This window comes from Marmota flaviventris, chromosome 4 (assembly GCF_047511675.1).
Source record: "Marmota flaviventris isolate mMarFla1 chromosome 4, mMarFla1.hap1, whole genome shotgun sequence".
In the NCBI taxonomy this organism is placed as follows: Eukaryota; Metazoa; Chordata; class Mammalia; order Rodentia; family Sciuridae; genus Marmota; species Marmota flaviventris.
This window is the reverse complement of record NC_092501.1, coordinates 105120598-105137769: the sequence shown is the minus strand read 5'-3', so window position 1 is coordinate 105137769 and position 17172 is coordinate 105120598. Positions and strand designations below refer to the sequence as shown.

At 33.2% G+C, this 17172-nt stretch overlaps 1 pseudogene; it reads left to right on the top strand.

Moving 5' to 3' along the window:
• Nucleotides 1–13866: 13866 nt before the first annotated feature.
• On the top strand, nt 13867–16900 carry LOC114094897 (kelch-like protein 12 pseudogene; annotated as a pseudogene).
• The last annotated feature ends 272 nt before the right edge of the window (nt 16901–17172 follow it).

The following is a 17172-nucleotide window of genomic DNA, read 5'->3' as shown; positions in this document are numbered from 1 at the left end:
AATGTCTAGAAATTTGTTTCTAAATAAGAATATTCAACAAAAGCAGTTGGGTGGATAATTAAGCTCCAGTTTGAAAGTTCATGGCTTATGATGGCTCCAATGTTTTTGCTTGTCTGATTAATTTTAATGAAGTACTTAGAAAAAAATAAAATTTATTTAAAATTAGTGGAAACTACTTAAAATAAGTATACAGCATTATGGTTGTGTGAATTCAATGAAGAAGTTTTGTAAACATATTTTCTTACTAAAAATTATTAAAACATAATGCCATATAGCATTATCTTATGAGTAGTATGAAGGGTTCCTATTTCTTGCCAAAAATAAACATAACCTGCTTAGTGTCTATTAATATTCATGATGATATAGGTACAGTTTGTAGTTAGGTAGCAATGAAGTGACTGTTTAAAAAACATTTATAGATGTTAATTGGTCCTCAGGGGCCATTTTAATCCACTCTACCTCTTTGGCTTACTTGAACTTTTGATTAGATCTAGAATACATGTGCATACTCCAGAAATTCTCACGGAAATATTTGAGTCAATTGTAAGAATATATGGGGGGAAGGGGGTACCAGGGATTGAACCCAAGAGCACTTGGCCACAGAACCACATCCCTAGTCTTATTTTGTATTTTAGAGACAGGGTCTCCCTGAGTTGCTTAGGGCCTCAGGATTGCTGTGGTTGCTTTGAACTTGTGATCCTCCTGCCTCAGCCTCCCAAGCTGCTGGGATTACAGGTGTATGCCACCGTGCCTGGCATGCAGAACTTTGAATGTTTTGTGTAACTTCATTATTTTGAATTCATACTGGATCCTAGCTGGTTAAACATACTCTTCATAGAAGCATGATTAAAGAAAATATTATATCTTCTATGAATATATTTTGAGACATAAGCTGATATATAAATATAGATATATAGATGCAAAAAATATTTAATACAGATATGAAATTTAATATATACAATTATTTTTCAATATTTTAAAAATTTTACTGAGGTTTAAAACATTTGGGTGTACTATTTTCTTATTTTGTACAACACTGAAATCATTTTTAAAAAACACTGCTTATTTAATACTTTTAATGCTGTTTAAAACATTTATAAAAGGTTAATAATTCCCTAGTATAAATAAAATAATTTAATTATTTTGCATGATGTGCTTAAATTTGTCTGTAGCATTGTGAGGTAATGTGTGTCCCCTGAATTCTTAATCATTATGGTTGAAATAATACAGTAAGATTAGAGTTGGTACAATAAAGATTTAGAAGCTATAAGAAAGAACATATAATTATCTATGTAAACATGAATAAAGTAACAAAAGTGTAAAATATCAGTTTCAATGTTCCAATATTTTTTTTTCCCATTGGTACTGGAAAATGCCCATCTACTTTTAAGATAACACTGAATGAACTTTGTAGGTGATATTTTACCTTCTCCTGTCTCTTTTGGGATACAGGCTCTAGAAAAATAAAATTTTTAAATTGTTCATGTCAGATTACATTACTGTTCTTTCCATCTCAATACATGTCTATTAAATCATTATATTTTTGTTCATCCACATAATTATCAGATTCTTTTGAAATCTAGGGCAAAAAATTATTAACTTAATAATATAATTAACTTAATATGATAGCTTTTTCTTAAGTCAATTCTAAAATTGCAAACAAACTTTTCAAATTTATCCATCTCTATCTCTCAAAAGTTTACATGCAAGTAATATATGACAATAAAACCTAATACAACATTTTCTATATATTTTGGTTTTCGAAATAATCTAGTGAGTCTTATTGAAGTAAATTCTGTATTCACATAGTATCAAGGAGATTATTCTGAAAAATGAAATTCCTTCTGAACATTGCTTCTATGAATAAATTGGTTTTCAATATCTCCTTTGAAATTCAGAATTCAAGATGTTTAATATTTCCAGTCAAGATGCCTTTGGTTTCCAGCCCTAAAGAACAATCCTGTGGGAAGCTAACCAAATGACCACTTGCCTTGGGGCCTGTCCCCTGAGACTACTGTGACCTCTCCTTTTCACTGCTGCACTTGCTGTTAGCCATAGCAAAACACTGAAATTCTCAGTTTTAATAGAGTAGGGGAAATATGACATGTACTGCACAAAGAAACATAATAAAGTCTGAAAACTACAAGAAAGATATATGCTGGCCACTGTATATGTGCTTCCTGAAATTGTGGTCTACTTAAATTTCAGTGTATATGTCTAGGACAAAATTGTAGCTGAAGATGATAGTGGCAGAACAAATGATGAATTTGTATAGTGTCTCTTCACATTGAATGGAGTTTCAAATAAAACACTGAATATTTTCTCCAACATTTAGAAACAGAAAATTTTATAGGTTATTATTGTTTTCTTCTTACAAAATCATCCAGGAAACTGATGATTACCACTTAGTGCCATTCTACTAAGTGCCAGACAACTATTTCACTCAATCCTAATAAAGAATCTTCTTCGGTAGTATCTAAGGCACTCCCGCTTTAGGTATGGTTCTTCTCCTATTCTTAAATTTATGTTCAGAAGATTTTAAAAATGATAAAGACATTATGGCTAGAGATTCTCTATAACTTCATGAGTTGTGTGAACTTGCTTTGCTCAAAGAGAAATTTTCTGCTTTCTTAAATTTTAGCTTTCTTGTTAGTTTGTGTGTGTATTTCTTTTTATTCATTTTGTGCTGCTTTAATAAAACACTACAGACTGAATAATTCATAAAAACACAGAAGTTCATTCTTTTATGGTTTTGGAGCTAGAAACAAGATTCTGGAATTTGGTTTGGTGAGAACCTTGTTGCTGTGACCCCACATGGCAGAAGAGCAGAAGAAGGAGAACCCACTTTTGCAAACTCAATTTACAGTGTCATTTATTTATTCATGAGAGGAGACCCCTCATCATGTAACCCCCTTCCCAAGGGCCCTACCTTCCAATACTGGGTGCTGGAGAATAAGAATTGAGGAATCCAAAATGAGTGTGTGTGTGTGTGTGTGTGTGTGTGTGTGTTTTAGTCAGCTTTTTCACTGCTGTGAACAAAAGAACTGAGAAGAAAAATTTTAGGAGGAAAAATTTATTTGGGAGCTCACAGTTTCAGAGGTCTCAATCCTGGGGCTGATTGCATTCCTGGGGCCTGAAGTGAGGTGGAAAGAACATCATGGTGAAAAGCCATGGAGGAGAGAAGCAGCAGGAAACATGGCACCAGGAAGCATATAAAGGGAGAGAGAGAGAGAGCACTAGCTCCTCATACTACAGACAAAATATAAAACCCAAAGGTGTGCCCTGATGACACACTTTCTTCACACCCTACCTTTCTATAGTTACCACCCAGTTAATTCCTATCAAAGAATTAATGTTTTGATTAGGTTAGTACTCTTATAACCCGATTATTTCACCCCTTAACTTTATCACCATTGTCTCACACATGAGATTTTGGGGGAAATATCACAGCTAAATCCTCACAGTGTGTGTGCACTTTTAAACAAAAAGTGTTATAAAACTTTGTGATTACTTAGTATAAGAAGGAAGAGAATTATAAACCTCTGTGGTTTCTGGAATATTTCAGTACTGTCATTTGTATTCCTAAAGGACTCAAAAACACTCAAGAAAAAAATCAGCATACATTATGCATACTCATTTTCAGAAAGAGGCAATGCAATATGTAATATATTTAGGAAGACTTCTTATTGAAATTGTTAAATTTTATTTTAAAAGTCTTTCCACTTAAATTCACAAACTGTGGTTACATTAAAAATGCCATCCATCCATCTGTCCTCCATCCTTTCATATTCAAACATTTTTTATTGAGCACTTGCTTTATTCTAGAACATGTTCAAGGTGATAGGATAGTGACAGGAAAAAAAAGTTAAGACCCAAATCTGTATCCTCATTGACCTTATTATTTTCTTGAGGTGAGGTAAGATGTGAAAATTAAAAATCAACATGGATATCAGATGATAAAGATGTAAATAAATAAATTGTGGAGAAAACAGGGAGTCTTGAAGGAAGAAGTTCGAGCTTTAAGTAATCTGAATGGTCTAACTCCATTGATAAGGTGGCATTTCCATATCTGAAAAAGGAATTGAAAGCACAAGGTAGTCATGTATATGGGACTATGCCCAAGGCAGAGAGATTAGGAAATCAAGTACTTTGGGACATAAATGAATTCTGACATATTTAAAGGATCAAACCTACTAGAGTAGAGTCAGGAAAGGAGAAGTATGTGAGTTCAGGGTACTAAGAGTTACCAGATCTCTTATAGGATCTTTCAGGCAAGTGCTGGGATGTTAGTTATTATAATGAATGAGAAGGGGAGTCATTGGAGAATAAGGATCATCAGAGTGATGGCAACTGACTTATACTTTCCAATACCACTCTGATACCATGCTAAGAATATACAGGAGAAACGAAGTAAGGAGAAGGGAAATTAGAATACTATGGAAACAAAGAGATGATGGAAATTTAGATCATAACACGTGGTAAGGTCTAGCATTCTTAGGAAATAGATTTTTCTCAGAATTGATGGTCTGGATAGTTTCCATGTTTCAGACAATCTTGTTCATGTTTTGCTACTCAAAAATTTTCTTTCTGTCCTTCACTGACCCTGGATGCTCACTTTATCTAAGTCATTCTCAGGTGTTAATGATATATTCCTTCATCATAAAATAATCTACATTTTATATTGAGTTATCACAGAGGTTACAAAGTTGCAGTTAAGTAGAACGAATAAACCCAACATTTAATATATAGCATGAGATGATAGATAAAATATTGCATTATACACTTGAAATTTGCTATGAGATTATACATGCTCTTATCACACACCTATATACAAAGGTAAGTATGATACGGGATGAATATGTTGTTTAACTTGTGTGTGTGTGTGTGTGTGTGTATACACGTTCTAAACATAATGTAGATACAATAATAACTGAAAAGTGTGATACTTTTCTCCTTAGATTTTCAAATCTAGGAAGCAGGATATTCAAAGCTCTTCTTCACACTTCATGGATTACTGAAAGTGTTAGCTAAATTGCAAGTAGTCACAGTCTGGAATGAATGTACATTCTAGTTTGAATACAGACAATACTGCTTGTATTTGTAAAGAATTTTATTTTATAAACTGTTCTCCCAGTAAGTAAAAATATAATGCATACACATATTTGGTTTTGGGGATTGAACCCAGAGTCTCCTAGAGTTTAACCACAAGCTTGATCTCTGAGCTGTATGCCTGTTCCTATTATCCAATATAGTTTTTCTGTTTATAATGCTCTTTGAAACACTACTATGATCTGAGGATGAATTTAATCTAGAAAATTTCAGATATATTGGAAGGATAATGCATGGGTTATTACTAAAAAAATGAATCTGCTTTACCTCATTTTTGAATCCCTCTCACCATGTAAGACTTGATGTTACTATGTCTATTCTATTAGGTGTATGGTTAAGTTTTACATTAAAGTGCTGACATATGTTGAATTTTGCATCATATCTCTTTGAGGAATGATTTCTGAAGATTGCATAATTTGGAAACTGAATGAAAAAGATAAATTAATTAAAATGAAAATATCAAATTTGTCATCATATATTTCATGCATTTGATAAATACTTACTTCTGAACACTCTAAATGCCAAGCACAGCAGAAGATAATAAAGACACAAATATGAATGCACAAAGTCTAGTAAGTAGATACATTTGTAAGCAAACCATTCTAAAGCATTGAATAGTAAAATGTTTAATACTATACTAACAATTTTATAAATGATAACATCAATAGTATAACACAATTTTGTGCAATATGACATGGAAGCAAACATATAATTATTAAGAGAATAGTAGCTAGAAATATTGCAATATTACAAAACATTTGCAACAATGATTTGCCTAAGAATGTTTATAACATTTGCAAAGTATCATATATTGATTGTCCCTAGTGACCTATTGACTAAAGAGCAACAATGTAGTGTGGAAACATCACAGACTTTGCAATCAAACCATGACCCGATCCTCCCCCACTTGCTGGCTGTATGGCTTGGGACAAAATTCTTAATACCTTTGAATCTCACAAAAACAGGCTAAATTTACTCTCATAAGTTGGGGAAACAATAAGAAAGTAGTGAATAAATGAAGTAATTTAGAGGTCACCAAAATTTGGGCTGGCACTATGAGAGAAATGAAGATATACTGAGGAAATTCCTGATAGCATAAATTTTACTAGGGACACAGGATATTTTGCCAGTTATTGAACTTGCCTATTAATTGTTATTGAATTGGGTATATGCAATTTATGGATATTATCCACCAGATGTGATCCATTATAAAGTCATCATTATGTTTTCATTATAGAAAAAAAAATTAATCAAATGAAAAAAATGTGTAGTAGTCAAACTACTGGTTTTGAATGAGTGTTGCATGGCACAGAAAATTTTTTTTCAAATTAATTTGCTTTAAATACAGAAGTTTTCAATAAGTCATCTTTCTTCCACTTAGTATTCCACTTACTATTGTTGGTATGAATATGTTAGACAACTGGAATAATTTTAGTCTATCATAAGATGGACTTAAAATTCCCTGAGTGGGGAAATGAAGATTGACACATGCAACAGAACAAGAAAACCAGATCTATTCATTTTTGATTTATTGTTATAAATCCATATACTTCTATATGAGCATTGCACCATGATTTGTGACAAAAAAAATGTCTAGCCAAGCAGAACTAATTGAAACCACTGGGATACTTCAATAAATCAATGAATTAGCATTAAGAATCAACTATGAGGCTGGGATTGTGGCTCACTGGCAGAGCGCTTGCTTTGCACATGTGAGGTCCTGGGTTCAATCCTCAGCACCACATAAAAATGAATTAAAAAAAAAAGATATTACATCTCTGATAAAAAATAAAATGAATCAGCTGTGTACTTTGTGCATTGAAAGAAATAAGGATAGACGGTGGTAAAAGATGCAAACACACAAAAGAAAGATTTTTAACTTGTAACTAATGCAAAAATAAAAACTTATCTAAGTTTTATAAGATACATACAGCTTTTGCAACATTTTTCATAATTATTTTTTATGTTTATTCTCCAACTATGCAAAAACGAATCTCAGAGAGGCTTATGCAGCAATCACACATTTATCTGGAACTTCATCAACCCTGCATGAGCCTACTTATTTGTTTAATAGGATAAAATTTTACAGGTTATGGAGAGTTGAAAAATTTTAATTTCACATGATACATAATAGCTCATAAAGTTGCCTAATTTCTTCATGTAAAATATGTTTCACAAACTCAATTCAGATCTTCCTTTGATATTTACCGTGTTCTCTAATAAAACCACAGAATTAAACAGTCATTACAGTGCAAACTATTTTTGTTATTCAAATGCATTTCATGCATGTATGTATGCACATACATGAATACACATGGAATTTGAAAGGAGTCAAATCAGAGGGAATGATACAGTCTATAACATTAAAGTGTAAATAGTTTGACATTTCTTTTTTAATGGAGAGTAGATTGGCATATGTAGCAAATAACAAAAATAGCATTAAAATAGTTTCAATAATTTAAGTGAAATCATCAACTTACATACTAAATGCCAGAGTCACTTTTTACTTTTTTTTCTTACTGTTATTATAGCTATGGAGGTTATGACAGCTTTTAGGATGTTACTGACATGTATGGCATCTAATATAGGCCCTTTCAGTAGGGTATTCTGAAATAGAAATTTTAAGATGTGGATGATCAGGATATTAAGAAATGTCACAAAAATCCCTAAGACTTATAATACAAAAATAATAAAATAATAAGAGAGATGGACCAATGACCTTTAATACAATTACTGATTTATTTAACCTTCCATTTAGTTAGATGGAGACTATCCAGTCTGGTATAGTTAAATTTATAATACTAATAATTTAGACTGTTAGGTAGAAGTGATTAAATATTTGTCCAAAAGTTGTTGTAATCTATTCAATCAAGGAAAATGTACACTGAAACACCCATTATGTAACAATGCACCATGAAGAGAGCTACCCAATGTCCACTCATATTTTACACCTTATTTTGGGAGAAAAGCCATAAATAACTAAACAAACAAAAACAGTATGCATTTTGTTCAGTGTTATATATAACCAACTTTGTATGAGGGTGAATAATCTTGCATATGCAGTTCTGTGCTTTAAATAGGCTCTTTCTTTCGAGAAGTTCTCTTTAAAAAGTTGCCATGAGATCTAAAGGACAGAAGAGATAGCTAATGAATAACAGAAGAGCTAGAGAAGAAAGATCTGTAATCCAGAAAACAGAGGGAGATTCAAAATAAGAGTTGGAAAAGAGCCAACCAGAGAAGGAGTGCTACTGAAAACCCTTGAGGATTTTCAAATATTGGAAGAGCATGAAGCCCTGTTTTGAGTGTATGGGAGGAGAGTGCACTATATGCTATAGGGCTTAAAATAATATTGTAGACAATGGGTATTCATTATATCTTCATTGAGAAATTTTTGTTTTAAGGAGGAAAATCATGTATAATTTAAGATTTTAAAAAAGATGACCTGTACTAGATAGAAGAAATGTAAGAATCAAAATAAATGGGTCATTTGGAAATATTTTATACTCCAATGGAAAGATGTAATAGCATTCCAAAGGTCATTTGGTAACTAGAGTCAAAAATAAGAAGCTAGATGACACTAACACTTGCTTTCATGCACAGGATTCATCTTCACTTATTGTAGGAATTTTAGAATACAAAATGGTATTTATTTCATAAGTAGATATAAATTGCAGTCCAGTAATTGGTATTTTTCATTATGTTTTATCACATTTTATAAATTCTTCTGATTCTTAAAAGAAAACAGGAATCTAGAGATGATGGTAAAGCTGAGGCCTCAGGGATGAGAAGAAGCACACCAAAGGAACAGCAAGAATGAAAAGAAATACTATATGAAAATACTTCTCAGGAAAGAGTTGGGTATGGTGAATGAATCATAAAGGTGTATGGAAATAATTTTTGAAAGGCAAAAGAGGCCATATTGTTCTCTAATTTATTAACCTATATATTAGAAAAGGCATAACCTATGAAAATTGTATATTAATCTCTAGCTTTTTCTGAATTAAAATCTAGATCTTCTGAAAGTACCATATCTCACCAATCCCTTCTTGTAAACACTGGAGTTAAGATGTTCATTATCAACAATGCCATATCCCAAGAAAGAATTGTAGAACCCAAACCTACATTGCCAATATAAGTAGCCACTTGAAAGGTATCCCATAAATATTACCTGAATCTCTAAAATTTTACTTTTCTACCAGTCGATTTCCATTCTTAGGAAAATTAACTCAATTTTATTATCTTCTGCTCATCTAGTAGTCTACATTTAGCTTGCAATTTAAACTTCCTTAAGGTAAATTTTATAATTTTTCAAACACTAAAGATTTGTAGTCCATTTTATCCTATGATTTTTTTTTGGGGGGGGGTAAGGGGCAGTACCAGGGATGATTGGATTCAGAGGCACTCGACCACTGAGTACAATCCCAGCCTTATTTTGTATTTTATTTAGACATAGGGTCTCACTGAGTTGTTTAGTGCCTTGCTTTTGCTGAGGCGGGTTTTGAACTCTGGATCCTCCTGCCTCAGCCTCCTGAGCCTCTGGGACTACAGGAATCTGCCACTGCCCTCAGCCCTGATTTAACTTTAGGGAGTTACACACTTTTACATAATACATGATTACTAATTCCATTCAGTGTTAAAATTAACAAAATAACATACATAACAATAGCATTTATTAGTTCATCTCTTTCTTATACTGTAATCTGCATTAGAATTCCCTCAGAGAAGAAATGACTAATACAGGAAATGTGTAAGGCTAAGCAATAAAGAAATTGAAACTCTCATCCCTAAGTAAAAAAAATGGCATTTAAAAAAATGTTTATAATTAAAATAACAAAAGCACTTGTGCAGTTTTGCAAAACTGAGCTATACATTATACATTTTTGTATCCTTTCAGAACAATATCCAGAAAAGATGATAAACTGGGAGTAAACCAAGAAAGAAGAAACTGAAATAATGAGGGGCATAGGGAAGGGCATCAAAAGAAAAGATACAATGGTCACTGCTTCATCTTAACTAAGGGAGAGGAACATTATTAAAGTCTTAAAATCATTGATTTGAATTCCAGGTCTAGCACTTAATAGGTTGAGTAAACTTCAAATAATTAGTAAAGCCTCTCAGAGACTTCTTTTCCTAACCTTTAAAAAAGAAGTCATAATACTTCACAAAGTTTTGGGAGAAAAATAAATATATCTAACATTTTAAGATCCAACATATAGAAAGTACACAGCAAATATGAATCTGTGTATTTCTACATCTTGTCTCTAAATTAAACATTTCATGATAAATTTCCTGCTATTTAATAAGTAAATTATGAAACAGAATTTACCAGATACAAGGATAGTATCTGGTAAATTACTACAGGCTAAATATTAGACTAATGCATCGATGCTCATAAATTATAACTTTTTGAAGTTGACTTTAAAGACTCGTCATGTGCTTCAATAATATGTACTTTCGTCACAATTTTAGATTATAGTGATTAATACTGATGTGAAAAGATTTCTCTTTTCACAATCTTTGTTCATTATTCATAGTCATTAGAGTGAATCTTTAGTGCGATTGTAAAAGAGTATTCAGAGTGTCATTACCTATTGAAAATATTACCAATATTTATTGTTGAATCACTCTTGTATTTCTGCTGCTTGGACTAAGTATAAAGGTCACATTGTGAAGGCAGTGGCCAGATGGTGAAGCCTGGTACCATGGTCCCTGCCCTGTCCTTAGGGAAGGTCTGAGTACACTACTGAAGTAATATCCCTGTAGTCCGTCAGGAGGAAACAAATGGAAACCATTTTGGTAATGGAAATGATTTCAAATATATTATGTTAAACCAATAAGAATTCATCATTAAGTAATGAGGAATGCATATCAAAAAGAGAAGCCTAGGGAGAAAGGAGTTATTTGCACATAGAAAATCCTTCACATGATAAATATTTAACTCAGTGCCTGAGGTTGTCACTGAAGATCCTGCTTCATTGAATTATTATATTTATTTAAGATGAGAATATGTAAAGAATATATAATTTTGGTATTATTTGTAATTTGCAGTATAATTGCTAAGTTATCATTTCAGAGTATGTTAAATACAAGACATAGGCTCTTTGAAAATCAGATTTTCTTTGATGAAATACAAGCAGGATTGAATTTATTTGTTAATTTAGTTTGTAAGTAATAGATTTAGAAATACAATGTTGAATGCAGTAAAAAACATTTGTTATTGAATTTCATATGTCATTTTTGTCCATATCATTCCCTTAGCATTTAAAAAGATATAAATAACATTATTTCTCTATTATTTTCTGCTTTTTTACATTAGTAAGTAACCATCATTTCCCCAAAAAGCATCAGTGGGGGGTCTCCGCTCTTTCCTTTGCAAGACATTAAATAATTAATAATGTTTCCTGCTTCATACATTTGTTAAAAACTCTTCTAGGTGCTTTGGTGGAGCTTACATCCTAGAAGGAAAAGACAAATAAGCAAATAAATAGGTAAATAATGTCATAAAGTTTTAATTATTATGTAGAAAAATGAAGCAAACAGTGAGCTAGAGAATGCTGAGGAGGCTGCAACAATTATTTTAGATAATATGGTTAGAGAAAGTCTGTCTGTTAAGGTGACATTTGAGAGGAAGCCTGAATAGAGTGGGAGGGTGGAAGGGAGTCCTGCCGTTTCCAGGGCAATAGTCATCTAGGCATGAGGAAAGCAAGTGAAAAAGCTCTTAGGCATGTGTGTGGTATGTTAGGGCAGCAATAAATGGAAAGAGAAAATAATTAAATAGAGGGATCAATTAACTGTGAGCCCCAGTGATAGCAAATCTCAGCAGCACTAGGTCCCCTTGTTTTGAGTTGTATTTTTATTTTCTCTTCCCCTAGAATCTGCCTTGCCCGCAAACCTTGCCATACAACTCAGTTTTTTTTCTTTTTTTTTGTCTTTTACTATTATTGGACAGAAGATGTATGGCTGTCTTCCATCTTTCTCTGCTAATGATGCTCTATTTCTAAAATACACCTATTTTAGGTTCTAATTACCCAGACTTTAGCACCCAGTGTGGATGATAAAATAGTAGTGTGTGCATGTATGAAATACATAGCTAATAATCCATTTCATTATTATTGAAAGTTTTTTTTAAGTCTGAGAATAAAAATTATTGTATAAAGTATCTCACTGAACATTTTTTTTGCATTCATTCTACTTTTATTGAGTGGCCTGTTTTGAATATTTGAGGTTTTCTTCAGCTCCTATTTTTTAACATATATTTCATTTCTTCCTCTTAGAATATTAAAAGTTGTAAATTATGGATTCATTTACCTAAACTTTAAGAGTTCATCTACAAAATACCTTAGATTTTTTTTTTCCAACCATCTTTTCTAACTCAATATCATGGGATTCTCTGATTTTCTGCCAATTTAAAGCATGTGCAAAAGTAAAATACAACCAAAGGTCTCATTATCATTTCATGGAGAACTTTTTAAAATCTCCATTTCTATTCATATCAATTATCTATTCTCCTATGGATTACTTTGAAGTAAATCTCAGATCTTATAAAATTTACTGCCCAAGTAAATATATCAATGTAAATCTTAAAAAAAATGAAGTTCCTTTTATTTAAGAAATGAGTACAATTTAAAACAAAAAATGATAATAATAATTCCATAACATCATCAAATATTCAATCCAGTTTATGTATCTCCATAACACATTTGAATGCATTTTTTGTCTGTGTGTGCGTATGGTGCTGGGCCAGGTCCTTGTGCATACAAGGCAAGCACTCTACCAACTGAGCTGTATCCCCAGCCCATGAGCATATATTTTAAATAGCAAAGAAAACACTTCTCACAGGAGCTGAATGATAATTGCTTTAGTTTACTTTTTATTTTTTTTTCCTATTTTTGAATGAAGGCTCCTTCACTTATCTAACCAATTCTATTTTCCTTCTCTGAATATTAAGTTTTGATTTTTCAGAACACTTTCTTCAGTATTTATCAACATTTATTTCTTGTTCAGGATACTTCAGAAGGGCATCAAAAGAAAAGATACAATGGTCATTGCTTAATCTTAATTAAGGGAGAGGAACATTATCAAAGTCTTAAAATCAGTGGATAATCATGCATGCATGTAAAAGACAAAGAAAGTTTAAAATCCAAAACTAATTCATATCAAATTATATAATGATTTATTAATTCATGTCATTTTTATGTCATTTAATTCTTTCTATCAATTAGACATGAATCAATTATTAAGATAGTTTTGACCTAATACGATGAGAATTCCTCAAGATAGGAGATCCAGATTCTGTAAACTTTGTTACTTCAGGAAGAGTACAGCTAGATATTATTTAATAATGGGGACATAACTAAACTTTTAATATAAAGTTTATATGAAGTTTTCCTAGCCTGAAAAGATACTGATATTATTAATTAATCTACCTTTAATTTTATATATCATGGACAAAAATAAGGAAGTGTGCACATAAAGTAGCTGAAGTGAAATAAGAGGTATAAAAAGGTATAATTCTATAATTATTCATTTCATGAAAATAATATTTTAAAGGCGTTTGGAATGTTGACATTAGAAACCAGATAAAAAGACAAAGTGTATCAGAGTTTCTGGGTAGGGTAAGCAGCAGTGCTCTGGGGCCTGCTGATCCCACACTGTATTCCATCCCTATGGGCAGGAGAAGCGCAGCTGTGTGGGTCTGGAAGCAGAGTTGTAGAATCCAAGGACCTTTTTTTTTTTTTTTCTTTTTCATATTACCTGATGGGGGAGGCATTATGGCTGCAAGACATAATAATAAATATTCATGCTAAATTCATTTTCAACTCAGTGAACTCCCCCTGGAAAAGCAATACCCTCTGTGATGCAACGAGAGTAGGGTAGAAGGACTTCCCTGCCAGTGGGACTGTACTGGCTGGCTGTCATGGGTACTTCTGGCCATGTTTACAAGTGAGCTTTCAGAGAAAGGAACACCCTATGTTGATACCAAGGTTTAACTCCTCTTCTATGGAAATCTGTTGGATTTTTTGTACACAGAAAAAGTACATGTGATGGAGGAGAATGTTCAAGAGCTGCTTCATGTGGCCTGTCTGCTTCAGCTGCAAGATGTGATGCAGGCCTGCTGTGAGATCTCAGAAATTAAACTGGATGCTTCTAATCATCTGAATATCAGGGGTTTTGCTGAAACTCACAATTGTATCGACCTGATGCGAGAGCTGAGGTTTTTAGCTAGAAGTTTTTTTTTTTTTTTTTCTGAAGTGGTATAGAATGAAGAATTCACTTTTCCAAGTCAAGGATATGAGGAAAAGCTACACAAATTTGATAAAATTCAAGTGGATTCTCAAAAGCGAGTCTTTGACTCAATTGGGTGTAGTGTGATAAACAAGAATGAGAAAAATCCTTGCTTGACCTGCAACAATATGTGCAGATCCCCCTGCTGACCCCCAGGTACATTATAGTTGTAATAGATGCTGAGCCTTTCATCTGCTCAGATCTGGTTTATGAAGCAAAGCAGTTTTATCTGAGGCCTGAACTTCAGTGTCAGATACAGGAACTCAGGACAAGGTCTCTTCTAAGAGCCAGTGAAGTGCTTCTGGAGACTGGGGTCTTTAGACGCCAGCAGTCTCTCATTCATATAGTAGAGAAATATGACACCAAGACTCAGGAGTGGAGCTTTTTGCCAGGAATCCCTTGCAAGAGATGTTATGTGACCCTCAGTGTCCTTATATGATCAGACACAAGTAATTGATGACTATGACAGTCATTTCTATCTCAGCTCAATGGGTTGTCAAAACTCTGTAGCAGATGAGGATGGTGTTGGATATTCTGTGGTTCCTTTGAATATCTGACAAGGTCTTGCTGGAGCTACCGCCTTGAGGGGTATGATATACATCTTTGGAGGCTTTGATGGAAGCCATAATCATATTAGTGTGGAGCAATATAACCAAAACATTGCCCAGGGAGAATACTACGACATATGCAGAGAATCCCAGAGTCTAGTAATGGGCAGTGGAGGATATGATGGTTTGAATATTTTAAATTTAGTTGAGAAATATGATCCACATACATGACACCATGACACCGATGCTACTCCAATGGCTATCAAGTCCCTTGGTTCAGGAGTAGTTTACTGAATGACCCTATTGATGAGGTGGAGGAATTTGATGATACAACTTACCTTTTGTCCATTGAGGCATAGAACATTTGCACTGATTGCTGGACAACTCTTACTAATATGATCACTTCACATGCTACATAGGGGCCACCATGCTTCACACAGAATCAATGCAATCACAGGATATGATGGGATCCCCTGCTGAGAAGCACTGAATGCTATGACCCTATCATAAATAGCTGGAAAGGAGTGACATCATGGAAACCCAGTGCCGTAATGCTGGGGTGTATGTTCTCTGAGATAAATAGCCTTCATTGGAATGCTATCTGACCAGACCAAGGAATATATTGCAGAAGAATCGAGAATCCTTTCCAGAATGTCTATGAGCACTGTAAGCACAGGATGATTATGAGTACAATGATGATTGTACTCATTCAACAAACAGTCCCCCTTATGTTGATAATGTACCACAGAAGGGTGGGTAACTCAAGATACTCAAGGAAAAATAATACACAGTAAAGAGATGTGAGATACAAGACCACCTCTTCCTCTAGTCTGGGAACAACCTTCTTACCTTTTCCAACTTACCATCTATATGTTGTCCATCTTAGAGTGGATAAAATGATTCTAGTTTGAGTAAACTTGTTAAAATCTAATATTTTTTTTCTGGGACAAATATCTTTTCTAATCTACAGATAGCTAGGGACACCCCAATTCCACTTGGAAGGAAAACAACAGAGAGCTCTATCAAAATTTTGGAAGCCAAAGTAACAGGTTTACTGAGGTTAGAATATGTGGCATAAATTAGGTTTGATGTAATGTGAGTAAACCTACTTCACCTCTGAAGTATGACCCAGAGGACTGACAAGTATATATTATTTGAAAGAGGTAGCATATACTGGTGGTATAGGAATGCAGTAGCCTAAATGAGGATGCATTTTCCTTTTGCTCTGAATTTCATTTTTTCCTCTTTCCCTGAGTTGTACTGACCCACAGAGTTAGTTTCTTTTGCATTTTTTAAAGAAAAAATAAATTGTCGGGAGTGGCGGGGAGGGGATGCCCTGATATTACCACTGTTCCACACCCTCTAATTCCAAATTTTTGAAGATCTGTCATGTGGAAATAAACATGATTTATGCTTTGCCTTAAAGAGCATTGCTAAATTTTTTTGGAAGTCATTGAGTGCAGATGCCAAACCATTAATAATGAGAACTTAGTAAAAAACAGTGTTGTCTAATAATGAAATAAACTTTTTAAAACACAATGTACAGGTTTATTTCATTATTAGATAATACTGTTTTTACCAGTATTACTATTAATTTTTAAAAATGATCTAAGCACAGGCTAAATTGTTACATTTAATTTATGATACACAGAATTGTTAATTTAAGAAATTGTATGGTAGGGGAGTGAGGTGGTTGTTGATAATAATCCTTCCTGCTTTAAGGCCCTTTGATTTTTATGGTGTTGAATTTTATTAAATTCTATATGTTATACTAGTAAAAATTTGTTACTGAAAAAGGATTAGATAAATATTATTAAAAATAATGTTTTACCATATTTTTGTGTAGATCACCTTATAATCTCAGGCATTTAAAATTTGATTTACCTATGATTTTTTTTTTCTTTCATTAGATAGATCCACTAATGACTTTGTTGCCTGTCCTAATGGGCATTAAGTGAAAATGGGCATGAGGAATAACCCAGCTGGGGTCCACTTTACCAAGATTCTTTTTAGCTGTTGGATATCTATGTAATGTTTATACCCACAGCTCTCCCTGAACATTAGTGCTGGGTAACTGTCATTTATATCAAAATTTGTTTTCTTCCTTTGTTTAACTTTGTTGAAGGAATAAAAAGACTCAGGGTGTTTATACTAAGAAGGAAAGGCCTGTGGTCTAGATGGGAGCAGCATTTAGAACTACCATCAACCTGCAGAGGCCCATTGAATTTGT